The sequence below is a fragment of the Caretta caretta genome, chromosome 1, assembly GCF_965140235.1.
Source record: "Caretta caretta isolate rCarCar2 chromosome 1, rCarCar1.hap1, whole genome shotgun sequence".
NCBI classification, from domain to species: domain Eukaryota; kingdom Metazoa; phylum Chordata; order Testudines; family Cheloniidae; genus Caretta; species Caretta caretta.
The window spans coordinates 347925389-347941730 of NC_134206.1; the positions used below are offsets into that span (position 1 = coordinate 347925389).

The 16342-nt window shown below is 49.6% G+C and overlaps 1 protein-coding gene across 1 annotated transcript in view; it reads left to right on the forward strand.

Moving 5' to 3' along the window:
- Positions 1-15813: 15813 nt before the first annotated feature.
- LOC125636514 (collagen alpha-1(VII) chain-like) overlaps positions 15814-16342 on the forward strand; it is an 83267-nt gene continuing 82738 nt past the window's right edge. Inside the window, exon 1 of the mRNA XM_075126878.1 lies at positions 15814-15978. The gene's annotated coding sequence lies outside the window, so the exon portion shown is untranslated. The remainder of the gene's footprint in view (positions 15979-16342) is intronic.

The window sequence follows — 16342 nt, forward strand, 5'->3', positions numbered from 1 at the left end:
AGTAGTTAAGGTAGAACAGGTAGGTGTCTGTGGAGCCGATTGTCCGCCATCGTGTGTCTCAACTGTCCTGCACACCACCATGCACTAAGCGAGCCTTTCCTTTAACTTCCGTTCAGTGTGGGCTCAGGGTCAGAAAAGTGTCTCTCTGATTCTCCCCTGGAGCTAGGAAGGGTGTGGTCCCTGGGAGTGACAGCAGTCCCTTCTGGGTCGATGGTGGAGCGCCATGTCCCCTGCAGCCATAAGGTCTGGGACGCGCCTGAGATCACAGAGGGCTGCTGGCAGCTGCTTGGGTAGAGGCGAGAGGCCAACCCTGCCCTTGCCCTGTTCCCTTCCAGCGCTGGACAACAGGAATGGCAGCATGGGTAGTGGAAGAGCAGGACAGGCCGCCCTCGGTGCCCAGGCTGAGAGCAGGAAGAGGAGACGGGAGGGAAATGAGTGGTTAACTGGGCTCTCCGCCCTCTGGCGTGCAAGTGGGTATGAAGTCCCTCTTGCATGGGTTTTGGCTGCAGCGCTGCCTCCTGCGATAACGAGCCATGCTGTGATAACGAGCCATGCTGGGGTCCCCTCCGTTAGCACAGGGGAGTGAGGCCCTGGCGTACTCATTTAGCTTGAGTGCTGACAGATGAGGGATTTGGGTCATGCAGGTTTCTCTCTCTCTTTGGCTGGTTACATCTCATCGCTGCATGAGCCCTGGGCGTTGAAAAGCTGTTTGTGCTGTGGGTACGTAACCCTGCTCCCACCCTCTGTGACTGGGGAAAAGGGAAGCTGACTGACTGCCCTGTGCAGAGATTTCTGGGCAGGTGGATGGGAACTGGGTGTGCTAATGACAAGAGGCTGGGAAACTATCGTGGTCCAGAACCTATAGGGGCCTTATTACCTGTCTGTCCTGAACTTCCTGTGAGGAACGGGCAGGGAGAACTCCCTGATGCATCATCTAAGTGGACCACAAAAGGATTTTAGAACCATCATCACCAGCGCAGGCCAAGAAACGACAGGGTATGCTGCAAATAGTGTGTGGGAGTCTTTATCCTGCATGAGCTATGGCTGAAATATAGTCACTGGGTGCAATTCACTCCAGTTCAGGGTCCAGCCCCTAGCCCCAGCCATGCTGCTCAGCATGGGAGCCAGTGGGTCGGCTTGGGTTAGTTAGGACTGCCGGGTCGGGGACCGTATAGACACGTTCCGAACGGTACACAGTCAGGGTCGTTCCCATTAGGCAGATTGATATGAGCATTTCTATTGGCGTGTCCCCTTCCATGCCACCTCAAAGCTAGGTCATGATAAGCTGCAAGGTGGTGATTCTCACTCTCATGCTAATGGTTAAATGTTTACCTTTACAAATCTGAGTGGGTGATTTTCCAGACAGATGTGTTCATGGCACCATGGTGACACTTACCTTCTCCCCGTCTCTCTCTGCAATGGGCAGCAAAACTCTTCACCATCTGGACAGCTTCCCTGTCTCTTGGCAACTTACTGTGGTTTCTCTGATCTTGAATGAGTCTTGTTTCTTCTCCTCAGACTCTAACTGATAAAATGGATCAAGTCTGACTCCCTGAGCTAACCCAGAAGTTATGAGTGTTGCCTCCTGCCAATTCCCTTCTTCCATTTTTTTCCTCTTCCTCCATTCACTGACTCATCCCTCCCTCTCTGTCTGTTTTCTGATTTCCGTGAGCTGGTTTCTCTTTCCCGTTCTTATTTTTCACTATTCTTTCTTTTCAAAATGGCTTCCTCTGATTCTTCCTGTCACATTCGACCCTATTCTCTGTTGTTCACCTCCCATGCTGTCTTCCATGTTTATATGGAAAATCTTATTAACCACACTTGGTCAGGTTTACCATTTGGGCAGGAAGACTTCTGCTATAGAGGCTACTACCCAATAATGCCAACCCCAAGTATTTAATAGTCATGAGTCTGGCCCCCAAACATCTGAGATTATCTTAAAAATCATATTTGTTAAAATAGATTTTTGCATGGGGATGATGCAGTTTTCTGCATGGCACTTCCTTGCTTTTGCTTTCCTTCTTTGCTTTATTGGGAAAAGAAAAGAAGGAAGAGGAAATGTTTGCCCACTGTTGTGACCAGCTGTAAATGGATGAAAATCAGCTGCAACAAGCGTGGAACTTTATTCTGTTACAAAATCAGGGCAGGTAAAATTGATGCTGAAATCGTAAGCAAGGGCCACTCTGTTCTGCAATTACTATGGTCCCTTATGCACCGAATTGCAAATAATAATATCCTTTCCTGGAGTGGAACAGTATCTGGAAGAATAAAATGAGCTCATAGACCAAGCAGCTTCAGAAAACAGCTTTTAGATGAGATGGCAAAATGGTCTTAATCTCCACAATGACTGGCAAAGCAATCAGTCTGTGCTGCTTTTCTCCTTGGGGGAAGCCCAGTGTGTGGAAGGCAACAAGAAGGGTACCATTTTCAGATTATGCTGTAATTAACCTCTTTACTGCTGGTCCTCTTCTCTAGCTTGCTGTGTTGCAGCAGGATGCTGTTTGTGTCCCTGTATTCCTGTGGGATCTTGGTGGAAGGGCATGGTGGTGAGAGGTTTTGTCCTATGTGCTTGGCATTTGAGGCAGCAGTGTATGGGAAAATGATGAAAGGAAAGGAGTATCCCATACAGTACAAACACACATGCACTTGTCAGCCCTCCCAGTACCCAGGGAATCCTCAGCATTTTCATTTGTAATTGTTGTCTCCCCTCCACTGTCTGTTAAGTGTAAATAAACCTTAAGGGGCGGGGGAAGCTGATTTTACACTTGATTTTATTAGCAGTGAGATTATCCCACTGAATAGAGGTTTCCTGACTCCCTGTCATGCATGTGGAGCTGGTTAGGAATTTTTCCATGAAACGTTTATGGCGGAATAATGCTGATTAATCAAAATTGAATCTTTGCAGAACAGGGTCCGTTTCGATGAGTCTCCTGACTTGAAAATAATAATAATAAAAAGTTTTGAAATTGTCAAAATGTTTCATTTCAACTCTTTTGAAAGGAAAAAATTCTGGTTTGAAATTACTTTTCATTTCAAAACTTAAGCTAATTAGGCTAAAATAAGAAAATAAAAGTCAAAATTCAAAAAATTACGTTACATGACAAAATTATTGAAGCAAAATGTTTTGATTGACACACATTGATTTTTATTTATTTATTTATTTGGTCCTGATTTGGGATGATGATTTTTCTAACTTTTCTGGATGGGAAAACTGTTTGCCATTTTCCTCTAATATGACAGTGAAACCACAATGAATCTCCCATATACAATGTCCCTGTAATTGGTGTATGCATGCGCGTGTGTGTAATGTAATATATGTATGTGTAATATATATATATAAGCATACAGCAGCAGGATGTAATATATGTATGTGTAATATATATATAAGCATACAGCAGCAGAATGTGGAACGATTTGCAATATTTCAGACAATGCCAAAAAATCTTATAAGGACAAAGTTGTTCTTTTCAAAGTGACAACAACCTGATTTAATTCCACCGTATCAAAACCTGTTGGCTTCTTGATTCAGGAATGTTCCTAAAAACTGTTTATAATCAAATTAGCAATTACTGCTGAAATCTGTTTACTTATATAGCCCCTGTGACACAGTATCTGAGCACCTCACAAGCATTTAATGAATTATCTTCTATGGCAATTCAAGTCCCCATACGGGTCATGTTTTGTGTGATGACCCCTTGAATGGGACATATGGGGGGACTGAACCCAGGACCTCTGGCTCTAAGAAGCATGAGCTTGTCCTGCTTCAGGTAAATAACCACATCTATTGGCTGGAAGGCAATAACAGATTCATAGATCTGTTTACATTGTCCAACCACTAGAGGGGGACAAATCCTCACCCTGGTGGTAATTGCATTTCCATCTGAGGCGCTCAGTGGCATCACACAGTAGGGAGGTGTTATCCACATGTTAGTGATGGGGAAACTGAGGTGCAGAGCAGATGTGACTCACCCATGCTCAAGCAGTCAGTCAGTGACAAGGCCAAGAAGAGAAACAGATCCCTGCCTCGTGCTTTAATCCCAAGACTGCCCGCCCTCCTGGGTGTTAAATCTAAATCCGTGTTGTCTGTTTCCTACCATAGGTGATTAACACTGTGGTTCGGCTGCTTTCGAACCCACCGCTCCATTCACCTCCTGGCGATGCCAACGCCTGGTGCCATTTCTGGTACCTGAACTATCAGAACGAGTGTTAGGCAGAAACTGATGAGATCCCATTCCTCTCTAGGCTGGCTGAGTGACTTTGCTCCAAGGATTCCATGGCAGAGGCATGGGAGGCCATTCTGGTGCCCTGTTCACCTCGCTTGGTTGGGTCTCTCTGGAGCTCCGCACAGCCTTCTTCAGTCCAGACTAACCTAAGTAATTTTGCATCAGCTGCAGATTTTACCACCTCATTGCTCAGCCCCCTTTCCCAGATATTCATAAATATGAAGGCCAGAAGGGACCATTATGATCATCTGGTCTGCCGTCCTGCATAACACAGGCTTGGTCCTCACTCAGTAGTTTCTGCAGCAAGACCGTATCACTTCTGTTTGAGCTGTGGCATATATCTTACAGAGACATCCAGTCTTGATTTAAGACTTGACATGATGGAGAATCCACCACAACCCTTTGTAAGTCATACCAGTGGCTAATTGCCTTCACTGTTAAAAACATGTGCCTTATTTCTAGTGATAATGGAGCTGCAGGGTGTGCCATCATTAACCTTCCGCCACACGGAACATGGATCATTTCTTCCTGCCCTTTGTTCTCTGGCTCTTGCCCACTTTCATAGAATCATTCTAATCCCTGACTATACGTTTGCCTCTCTCTCCATGGCTACAGAGGGCTTGTCTGGGAAATTGACCGGCATAGCTATAGCAGGATAAGGGCTGGTCTACACTACCGCGCGGGGTCTAAGTTACGCAACTTCAGCTATGTGAATAGCGTAGCTGGAGTCAACGTACTTAGATCTACTCACCGTGGTGTCTTCACTTTGGTAAGTCGACAGCTGACGCTCTTCCGTCGACTCCGCCTGCGCCTCTCATTCTGGTGGAGTACCGAAGTCGACGGGAGAGTGCTCAGCAGTTGATTTATCATGTCTGTACTAGATGCGATAAATTGACCCCCTATGGATCGATTGCTACCTGCTGACCTGGTGGGTAGTGTACACAAGCCCTAAAGTGACAATACTGAGCAAAACTTATTCTGCTATAGCTATGCTGGTTGTTTTCCCTGTGTAGACAAGTTTCCTGAATAGGGGTGTTGAAGGAGAGGACTGAGGTGCTTTAGCAGGGCTCTGGAGTCTTTTTGCACAATGTCCATTTCTCACTATTTTCTTAAATGCTAAAAGTTACTTTCACTTAAAGGAGAAAATTCATGATAGTTTTTGGGGTTTTTTTTTTAAGATAATGAATAATAGGGAATGTGAATGTCTAGAACGGTTTGTAATGCATCTCAAAAAGGGTTCTGTGTGGGGTTCATCAGTTTTGGTAAACACAGATGCTGCCTACCAGCCTGTGGGAAATGATAACTAATCCTTCTCTCTGCACCAGAAGTGGGATCCATTGACCAGTGGCCATGCTCCGTTTCACCATGGAGATCAAATGCCGTTTGCCAAGGGAGGTGGTTCTTGCGTGAAATTAAATAAGTGTGTACATAGCCTCGAGTTTTAAATCATATTTCCAACAAATTAAAAAAAGCAAAACCCTGTAACCAGCTTAAAGGGACAATGTGACCATTGGTGTGGTTGGTGCTAATTAGATCTTTCCTTCTGATCCTTATATTTGTTTGTAGAGTCTGTAATTCCTTAGGGGAATGTGTGTTTTCCTCTCTCTCTAACCAAGTGACACGTACTCTTAATAGTAACATTCACGTACATGATACTTTTCATCCATAGACCTAGGAAGTTAAGTATCATTATCCCTGTTTACATATAGGGACACTGAGGGGTGGAGAGGTTATGTGACTTGGCCGAGCTCACAGGGCGAGTCAGTGCCAAAGATCTGCTGTTTCCCAGTCCCTTACCCCATTTCCTGGACTGTACGCCTGTAGCCGAACCTGCACTGGCCAGGAGATGGACTAGACCAACAGCAAAAAACTCTGGTTGTGGGGCTCCAGCAGGTGCCTGTAAACTGAAGAAAGGTGTGCTACCTCTTCCCCATCCCATAGCAGCCCCAGCCCCTTCTAGCCCACCACACCAGCCAGCATAACCCCCTCCCCACAGTGTTGCCAGCTTTCTGTCCAGCACCCAAAATCTCCCGCTGTTCCTTCCCCCCCAACCCAATTCGTATAGCCCTTTGCAGTTGCAAAGGACTGTGGGACATAGTAAGTTGCAAGGCAATTATTTAGGTCATGAACCAAAAACGGATGAGAAGCACCAGGCTTGAAAGCTCCGTAGGCCGTTCTGATGTCTAACCTTCTCGAAAGAGCTGCTCCTTTGTGCTGAATGGCATGCACCAGCGTGGATGAGCCCCGTGTAATAGGTGTGGAATAAACCAGCTCTGCGGCTGCGTAGTGTGATCCGCGGGGTCATGTGTTTGTCATGTCAGGCACAGGGTGGTACCTGGAGCTAGGGTTGAATTTCAGCTGTCTGAGCTACTGCTGCTCTTTCATTTAGTCAGATCTCCTGACGTGGGATGTAGGGTCAGTTCCTTCTTGAATTGCCAACCCACTCCGAGGCAGCAGCCCTGCTCCCCAAGGCACAAATTCCAGCACTACCTCAAGCTAGCAGTGGGTGAACCTCAAAACTATGTGCCTCAGCGAGGCAACCGAAGTAACAATCTTGCAATGATTTAGCTGTTTGCATCCCACACGTTGGACCCACTTCTTCCACCACTGATACGCAGCTACTCCCAGGCTGGCATCTCCTTTGATAGTTTGTATCGTCCCCGATCAGCATAAACAAGGCTGTGATTTGGCTGCAGGCTGTTTCATTTCCATGCAGCAGAAGCCCTACCCAGGATCACTGACCACGTCGCCCCAATCTTGCCCCTTCTCAGCCATTCACTCTGGGGACGTCCCCATGAAACCAGGTCCAAAGAACAAGCCGATTTCTTCTCCACGGAGCTGCTGTGGTCTGTGTTCAAACACCTGCCTGTGTCTGTTCCTCTTCCACCCTTTGCCCCAAAGGAGCAGGTTGGCGACAGTAAAGGAACAAGCTTATTCCCACTGCACAGCCATCAAAAGCCTGGCCTCTGGATTGTGCAAAACTGGAAAGGAGCAGAGAACAAGGAAAGGCAGCAGGCACAAACCAGCATCTGAATGGGCTGTGTAGGTGTTCTTCCTCAGTCCAAAACCTCAAGGGTACTACTGTATTATCCAGATATTAAGGGATACGTATGCATCTGTGGGTGTCACTGCTTCAGAGCAGTCAGACCCCCATTACCCATGCTGAACGTGGGTGAAAAGAAGAGCTAGTTCACCCAACTTCATGGCACTCAGGTCTCAGCATGGGCACGGACACCTGGGGGGTAAGGAGGGCACCTCAGAAAAAGTAGGGCCGCATTAATAAGTAAAGAAATAGAAGTGCGTTTATCTCACTTCAGTCAAAGTGTTATTTGCTGTGTCGTAGCCATGTCGGTCCCAGGATATTAGAGAGACTAGGTGGGTGAGGTCATATCTTTTATTGGGCCAACTTCTGTTGGTGCAGGAGGCAAGCTTTGGAGCCACGTAGAGCTCTAGAAGAACTTTTGGGTGTCTTTTTCACCAACTGAAGTTGGGCTGATAAAATATTACCTCATCCACCTTGTCTCTCTTCATTCAACGTGGGCTGATTTAGTTGTGGTACAAAACTTCATTAGAGCAAAATAGTGCAGAGATGCTATTATGATTATTAGTTAACTCTAGCCTCCTGCCAAACAAAGAAAGTTGTCTGTGCCCCTCTATAGGTGGGACGTGACTGAGGTAAACACACATCTCAAGTTTCAGAGTAGCAGCCGTGTTAGTCTGTATTCGCAAAAAGAAAAGGAGTACTTGTGGCACCTTAGAGACTAACAAATTTATTTGAGCATAAGCTTTTGTGAGCTACAGCTCACTTCATCGGATATTTTTCCACTGTATGCATCTGATGAAGTGAGCTGTAGCTCACGAAAGCTTATGCCTAAATAAATTTGTTAGTCTCTAAGGTGCCACAAGTCCTCCTTTTCTTTTTACACATCTCAAGGGTAGATGGCAGGAGCAGGCCTATACTGTGGACTGTAGACTACACCAAGAGTATGCCAGCGTCACCTGCAAACAAGGGTTAACTCCAGCTTGCCCCTGCCCTTGCACAGGTGCTGGAGGGAAGATAATATGGCAAAGTTGGAGACTGCTGGCCACTCAGGTTCCCCAGCAGACGGGAAAGAAATAGGGTTACCAGGCATCTGGTTTTCGACTGAGACGCCCGGTCAAAAAAGGACGCTGGCAGCTCCAGTCAGCACAGCTGACCGGGCCACTAAAAGTCTGGTTGGCCACAGTAGCCAGCTCCACGTGGCTCCTGGACAGGGCCAGCATGTCTCTCCAGCTCCTGGGTGGCCAGGGGCACGCTGCCTCTGCCCTGAGAACCACAGCCAATGGGAGCTGTGGGGGTGGTGGCTGTGGAAGGGAACAGCGCACGGAGCCCCTGGCTGCCCCTGCGCCTAGGAGCCAGTGGGACATGCCGGCTGCTTCCCGAGAGCCGCCTAAGGTAAGCGCTGCCTGGAGACTGCACCTGTACCCCCTCCCACAACCCTGCCCCAGCCCGGAGCCTGTCCCACACTCTGAAGCCCTCGTCTCCAGCCCCACCCCAGAGCCTGCACCCCCAGCCAGAGTCCGCACCCCTGCATCCCAACTCCATGCCCCAGCCTGAAGCCCCCTCCCACACCTATAACCCTTCATATCTGGCCCCACCCTGGAGCTCGCACCTCCAGCTGAGAGCCTGTACCCCCTCCCGCAACCCGTGCCCCAGCCCAGAGCCCCTCCCACACTCCAAAATCCTCATCTCCAGCCCCACCCCAGAGCCCGCACCCTGAGCCAGAGCCCCCACCTCCATGTTCCAACCCCCTGCCCCAGCCTGGAGCCCCCTCCCACACCCATAACCCCTCATTTCTTGCCCCACCCTGGAGCCCGCACCCCGTACCCCTTCCTGCACCCAAATTCCCTCCCAGAGCCCGCACCCCCTCCCACAACCCTGCCCCAGCCCGGAGCCCCTCCCACACTCAGAAACCCTCATCTCCAGCCCCACCCCAGAGCCCGCACACCCAGCCAGAGCCCTCACTACCTCATCCCAACCCCGTGCCCCAGCCTGGAGCCCCCTCCCACACCCAGAAGCCCTCATTTTTGGCCCCACCCTGAAGCCCGCACCCCCAGCCCAGAGCCTGTACCCCCTCCCACACTCCAACCCCCTGACCCAGCCAAGAGCCACCGCCCAGACTCCAAACCCCTTAGCCCCACCTCCCAGCCCACAGCCCACTCCAGCACCCCAAACCCCTCATCCCTGGCCCCACCTCAGAGCCCGCACCCCCCAGAATGGAGCTGGCACCCCATCCGGCACCTCAACCCCCTGCCCCGGCCCAGTGAAAATGAGCGAGTGAGCAAGGGAGGGGGAGAGCGAGTGACAGAGGGAGGGGGATGGAGTGAGCAGGGCGTGGGGCCTCAGAGAAGGGGCGGTGCTGGGGCGTGGCCTCAGGGAAGGGGCGGAGCAAGGGTGTTCGGTTGTCTGCACTCAGAAAGTTGGCAACCCTGGCAAGAAACTGTGTACAAGTGGTTGCGTGGAGAGTGGTAGAGGCGGCCTTGGAATAGGGAGGTGTTTGTGCCCCGTTGCTATAGGGCTGAGGTAGCGGCCTAGGTCAGGGGTTTTCTGGCAGTGGGAGGTCAGTTGGTTGGAAGGCTTGTGCTCTCAAAGAGGTGTGGGGTGGTCCTGTTCTAATTGCAGTTAGTGGGAATGTCCTGATTAACTGCCAGGGAAGCTAGACCAAGCTTTCCGGGTGTGTAAGAGACCCTTCTTTGAGCAAAGCGGGATGAACGAAGGGAATGGGCTTTGCTGAAAGCATCAGCAGAAAGTGTGAATGTAGCAAACAAGTTAGAGGCTGATCAGATTTTTCTAAAGTGCCCAGAGATTGGGTGCCTGACTTGAGACCTCCTCGAAAAGGGCCCTGGCTTTCAGAAGGTGGATGCTCAGCACTTCTCGACAATCTGGCCCCTTGGAGAGGTATCAAGCTGAGCACACAAAATCTCTGATTGCTGAATATCTTGGGCTCATGGCCAGCTTGTCACCAGTGCTCAGCACCCACAACCGGAGCCAGGTTTTCAGAACTGCTCAGCTCCCATGAAGGCACCTAGCTGAAGGGACCAGCATTCCCAGAGTGCTCCTCTCCCAGGGAGAATGATGGGAGCTGTTGGATTCTGAACTCTTCCCAAAATCTGGCCTGAGACGGGAGCCATGACAGATGCTGCCCTCAGGAAGCGTGTTACAGGCCAGGCTTGCCTGCAACGATGTTTAATCATGGTTCTCTTTTGTGGTGTGGATGGGGCATTCTCTTCCTCCTCTTTCATCTTGCTCCTGTTTCACGTAGCTTGCTGTAACTCATTGCCGTCAGGCAGGTTGAGCCTTAGCGGTGGGGGCCATCATAGAGGGCTCATAAGAGAAAATCTGTCAGACCTGAATATGGGACTAACTGCTTTCAGTTCTGGGTTTGGTATTAGCAAAAAGATATTGCCAGTGTGGAGGTGGGGGGTGTTCAGAGAAAGAGCAACCAAAATGCTCAGGGAGCTGGTGGGATTGGCTTAGAGGAGAGCCAGATGTGAATAGTTTGACCAAACGGTGGCTAAGAAGGATGTAACTGCCTATAAATGTAGAAAGAGTGTTCACACCAAGGAAGGCAAAGAATTATTTAGAGCATTGCAAGCGTGACTATATAAGAGAAATGAGATGGAGAGGGGAAATTTAGGCTAATATCAGGAAAATCTTCCTGAGATTATGATGCAGGAGTGGCAGAAGCACCCTAAAAGGGGGGGGCACAGGTGCCCAAGCCATGGCCCTGCCCCCACCCTGCCTCTTCTCTTTGAACCCCCACCCTCATGCTGCCCCTTTTCCCCAAGCCCCCACTTTTGCTCCGTCCCTTCCCTCAAGACCCCGCTTCTACACCACCTCTTCCCCTCAAGATCCCGCCCTGCATTTGCTCCTCTCCATTCGTTCCCCCTGTTACTTTCCCTTATGACCAGTAAAAAGTGGGAGGGCCATGGCCTTCTGGACCCCCTGTACAGGCACCCCTGGTATGATGTATTAGGTTCTGCACTGACTGTCATGGGAAGTGATGGAAGCTCCATTCCTTGAGACAGCTTCCGTTAGACTAAGCACTGGAAAATACAGCGTAAAAGACAATCCTGTGCTGATCAGGGAGATGGTTCTAATGTGTGGCTGTGTCCGGGCTGTCTTGTCTGGCTATTGAAAGGCAAGAACTCAGATGTGTGCATCCCAAGCCCAGATGGACCTGAACTAAACCCTTACATCCAAACATCCCTCCCATCCCCTGACTGTGCAATAGTTCAGACCCACATCTGAAACGTGCCACTCGCAGCCAGCTCTTGCGTAAAATATATTTAGACTGAACAGCATCAGTTCATCGTGATTACCCAGTTCTGTAGATATGAATAGATATAATTGTAGAATGCAGATCAATTGCAATTAGGTCTCTTCAGTCTGATAACGATGCATTCAGGGATTCTGGAGCCTTATATCATTCAATTTAGCTTCAATTGTTAAAACCAAATCTTGGTGTTTGCGCTTACATTAAAGTTTTTGATCTACAGGAAATCTTAATAGTGGCCTAAAACTGCAGCGTAATCCGAAAGAGCCTGGCCTTTCTGATCAAAATATACCCAAAACATAATACGCTTTCTAGAGACCAAACTTAACTTAACGAACAGGTTAACCTGCTATCCAAAGAAGTTTATCTCACCCAAAGTCTGCTGCAACATTTTCAACCAAGGTTGGCTGAGACCCCGTTTTCATGAATGCAAGCGTGCTGTTTACTTCCTAGGTGCAGGATACCGAGGTGGGTTTTTTTGGCCTTCTGGAAATACTCCCAAAATTCGTCTTTACCCAGAGATGGGATAACCCCCTATGTTTTCCTGTGTGCTCCTTTCCTGTTGACTTCCCATCTCTTCATTAACATTTGCATTGTATGTAAATAGACATCCATAGTACTAGTTTACAATGCTTAATATACATCCTTACAGAGAGATGCAGTTTCTTACCTCCTTCTTGGAAGAAAATCTGTTTTTCACCTTTGCTGGTGACTAATACCTTGATACAGACTTTCAAAACATATTTTCAGTGTATATGCAGAACTCCTTACACAGTATCTCTACGTACATTTCACAGTGATGTTAATGACCAGCATGCCACCAGCTTTCCTTTGAGACCTCACATGACATTCTTTGGTAAACTAGAATGTACACACCAGACCCATGAGATTTGTGTAAGCCCTCTGCACCCCCTTGCCAGTTGGCATTAGAGGTTCTTGGGTCAGAGGTAGGCCCTGAGCAGCTGTGCGGTGGAAGGTGGAGTGTCTTACTCCTGTCATCGTCTATAGAATCACAGTCAGTCTTAGCATGCTTTTATTAAAGAAAGCAACTGCAACTACATATGCAGAAACAGACTTCCACCCAGCTCAAGTTCCAGCTTTGTCTCCTCTTGTTTACCAGGGACCACATCCAGCCTGAAATTCTATAAAGCACACAGCAACATCTAGCACCTGAATAATATATGGCAAGCGTACATATGCTATCCTCTTGCATGGTCAAAGAGGATGAGGCCTCTTAATTTTCACAGTTCAGTTGCTGGCCAGAGCAATAGGCAGTAGTAAACGTGATAGTGGAAAGGGATGGACAGTCCACATATCTCCTTCATTCCATTGGCCATCCCATCGGACAGGCAGTAAGTACGTAGGGCGTTCCATTAAGGAATAAGGTACATTTGCAGCTGGCCTAACTACTTTTGAAGCTAGAAATACAAAGACTTAGCTGACCAGTGGGGACTGCTCTAGCTTGAGCTGGGCCTGGCCTGGCATGAGGCTGGCTCCAGGATCAGGGGTCCTAAAGCTACCTTTGCCCCACTCATTATTTTCTGACCTGCACCGTCTGCTGTACAACCAGAATCTGGCCCTGTTCGTGGATGCGAGTGCACACCCAAACTCCAGTCCTGTCTACTTCTCAGCTCTGATCTGTCCGTAGATGCTGCCCACCCCCTGTTCATTTCTTTGTCCGAACTTTCCTTTTATCTGCTCTTTCTGTTCCTATATTTGGACTACCTTTATATTCCCCCAGATGCTTAGACCAGCCTGCTGAGTAACAGGCACCCCATGCCTATATATCTCCCTTCAATAACCTTTCAAACTCCCAGCTATTCCATGCTCCCTTCCAGCTCTAGTCCTGGTACACCCACCACTCTGCCTGCCCCGGACTCTATGTACCCTGTAGGATTGTAGCTACTTATGTCTTCAGGACCCAGTTCTGCAAGCACTTGGGCTTAAAGTTAAGCATGTGCATAAGTGTTTGCAGCATCAGGGTCTTAGATATTAAGCTCATTGAGGCAGGGACTGGTTATATGTTTAACATATTTTGCCTACTGTTTGGTAGTGTGTATAATCTTTTATTAATAAGCCTGAAATAATTCTATGATATTAATAAAGGTAATTAAACCCCAAATGACATCCACTAAGGGCTGTCTCTTACTATGTGTATGGTCAGCACCTCTCACAATGGGACCTAGTCTCGCTATCTGTATGCATGTGTAATGGTCCCGCTATTGGGAAGAACTTTCCTGGCTTCTGCACTACCCCAGTGAAATGGGCTAGCGGAAGGATCTGAGTCCTCACTCCCACTTCCTTTACCCAGAGGACTCCCTGCCCTCGAAGACTCCCCTTCCACTCTCCTGTCTGGCAGAGTCCTCGTAACCCCAACAAGGCTGGGCCCAGGATTCCTGGGGGGCTTGAACCCCAACCTTGCTGTGGTCACCTAAGACAGAGGCTAGGGTGTCCCCATTCTGGGGTACTCTCTCTGCACTGGACACTTCCCTGAGCCACTGATCATTACATATGATTTAAAGCAAATACAATTTATTTAATCAACAATTAGTTTGAAAAGGAATAAGGAAAGGTTAAAGGAAACACATCACCCTGCTCTGTGGCAGGGAACATCACAAACAGGGTCTCTGGAATGTCAGGGCAGTTCACAGTCTGTTCCTTGTAGGTTTCAGGCCTCCTTCTCCGGCCCTGGCTGTGCTGTAGGGATGCTGTAGGTTGGACGCTTGCTCTGGTGGTGGCCACATGCTCTCAGGCTCTGAGTGGTAGGACCCTTCTTCCCAGTGTCGCCCCCGCCCTATCGGGGTTACGATCCAAGCCTGGCCTGCAGAGCGTCTTGGCTGAGGTGTCTCCCTGTGCTGGGCCCACAACCCAGGGTCCCCCTTGGTCTCCCCAGCTGCCCACCGCACCTAGCTCCGGACGGCTCCAGCCCCAGCTCCACCACTCGGTCTCTGCACGGCTGCTGCTGCTCTGCCTCCAGCTCCCTGGGCTGCTTCTCTGGCCCCTCTGGCTCTGGTTGCTGCAGCTCTGCTCCCAGGGCAAGTCTGCTCTCTCTGGGCTGTGCCTCTGGCTTTGGGGCTGCAGCTCTGCTCCCAGGACAGGGTCTGCTCTCTCTGGGCTGCTTTTCTTGTCCCTCTGGATCTGGCACAGCTCTGCTCCCCAGCTCAGCCTGGGCCCCTGCTTTCTCCTTAGCTCGGCTCCCCTCTGTCTGACCCAGGCAATTCCAGCTCACATGGAGGACTGGACCCCCCTGGCCTCCTGACTCCCTGATTAGCCTGCCCGCCCTGTCATTCAGGCTGACCTGGAGCATTGGCCTCTCCCCATTGTTCCTGGGGGGCTGTCAGTCTCAGGGTCCTGATTTCCCATTAACCCTTCCCCTTTTAGTACTGGGAGCTAGCAACTAAAACACCCCCACTGAATGTTAGTAAGGGGGCAACAGTCCCCTTACACATGCTGCTGTAATACAAATCATTAGACCTGTGCACATGGCTAGAGTGGGATTAGCATTGTCTGAATGTGTAAAGTTAGGACTCCTACGTTACCTTCCTAGGTTTGGGTGAAGCCTCAGTTTTCCGCTCTGTGAAATGGGGATAGTGTTAACTAACCTCAAAGGGGGTGTTGAGACTTATTTAGTCCAGGGTTACAAAGCCCTTCAGCCCCACGGATTGAGACCCACAGTGCAAAGGGCTATTCTGTTTGATTTCAATGCCTGGCCAGGTGCTTCTCAGGGTGTATCCCACTCCATCCCCAACCCGTGCAGCACGGAAGCAGTGTCCGGCTCTGACTGCGCGAGATGGAATCTGCCCCTTGAGCTGCAGCTAATACTAATCATCCCCGATTGCTAGAAATAGCCCATTCTCCCTGCACAGTGAACCTCCCTGCCCCCCTCTGCCGCCCCAAGACCTTGTGGGATCAGGCGCAAAGTGCTGCTGGCAAGCCTGCTGCTGCATTCCCGTTGCCTTTCTTACCTCTGCCCCCTTGTAACCTCACCTGTTCCCGCCGCCCCACTCTCCTCCCTTCCCTGCAGCTGTTCAGGTCTGGCGCTCTGCTGTGCAGGGAGCCCTTGCTCTGACATTCCTGCTGCGTGCAGCTATTTTATTGATTTATTTTTGCCCATGAGGTAGATCTCCCCCCACCCCTTCCTGTTGAAAGTATGAGGGGGGAAAACGGCCCCTCCACCAAGTGCAGCCCATCCCCTGCCAGCCGTCTTCCCAGGACTAAAGGGGGCCCCTCCTCCTGCTTCATAACTTCTTCCAACTGCGCTGAGGCCTGGACTCCAGCCCACGCGACCGGCACATCTCCGGTCTGGAGCTACAGTAGCTTGGGGATTACGGAGCCGAACCCGTGCAAATTCCTCACGGGACAGAGGAATTTGAGGGCTTCTGATGATTGTATCATTCCTTTACCTTGAGGGAAATACGACACGTGAAAGTTTCACACGGGTAAGTTTTACTCGTGCCCCTGACGGCCTATGTCTAGCGCGCTCTCTGCATGCAATATAAATCTCTCCATGCCGCCCGTTAGGTTGCTCTTCAAACCCTCACGTTACAGTGCCATGAACGCTGTCGTGAAAAGCTCTTACACAAATGTAGCAAAGGATTGGATGAGATAAGTGGAAAGGGATGGGGGGTGCGGGGGGATCGGCAGCCCTTGGGCTCTGCCTGGCCCATTAACTTTCTTCCCAAGTTGTCAGTTTGTGGTATGCACCATGCTGACGGGAGTGCTGGGGGGAAAGCATCCGTGCTTGCCTGTGGAAGCAGAGGTGATTTCTTTAAAGCCTGGGTCACATTAGGGTGCCGGAGGCAC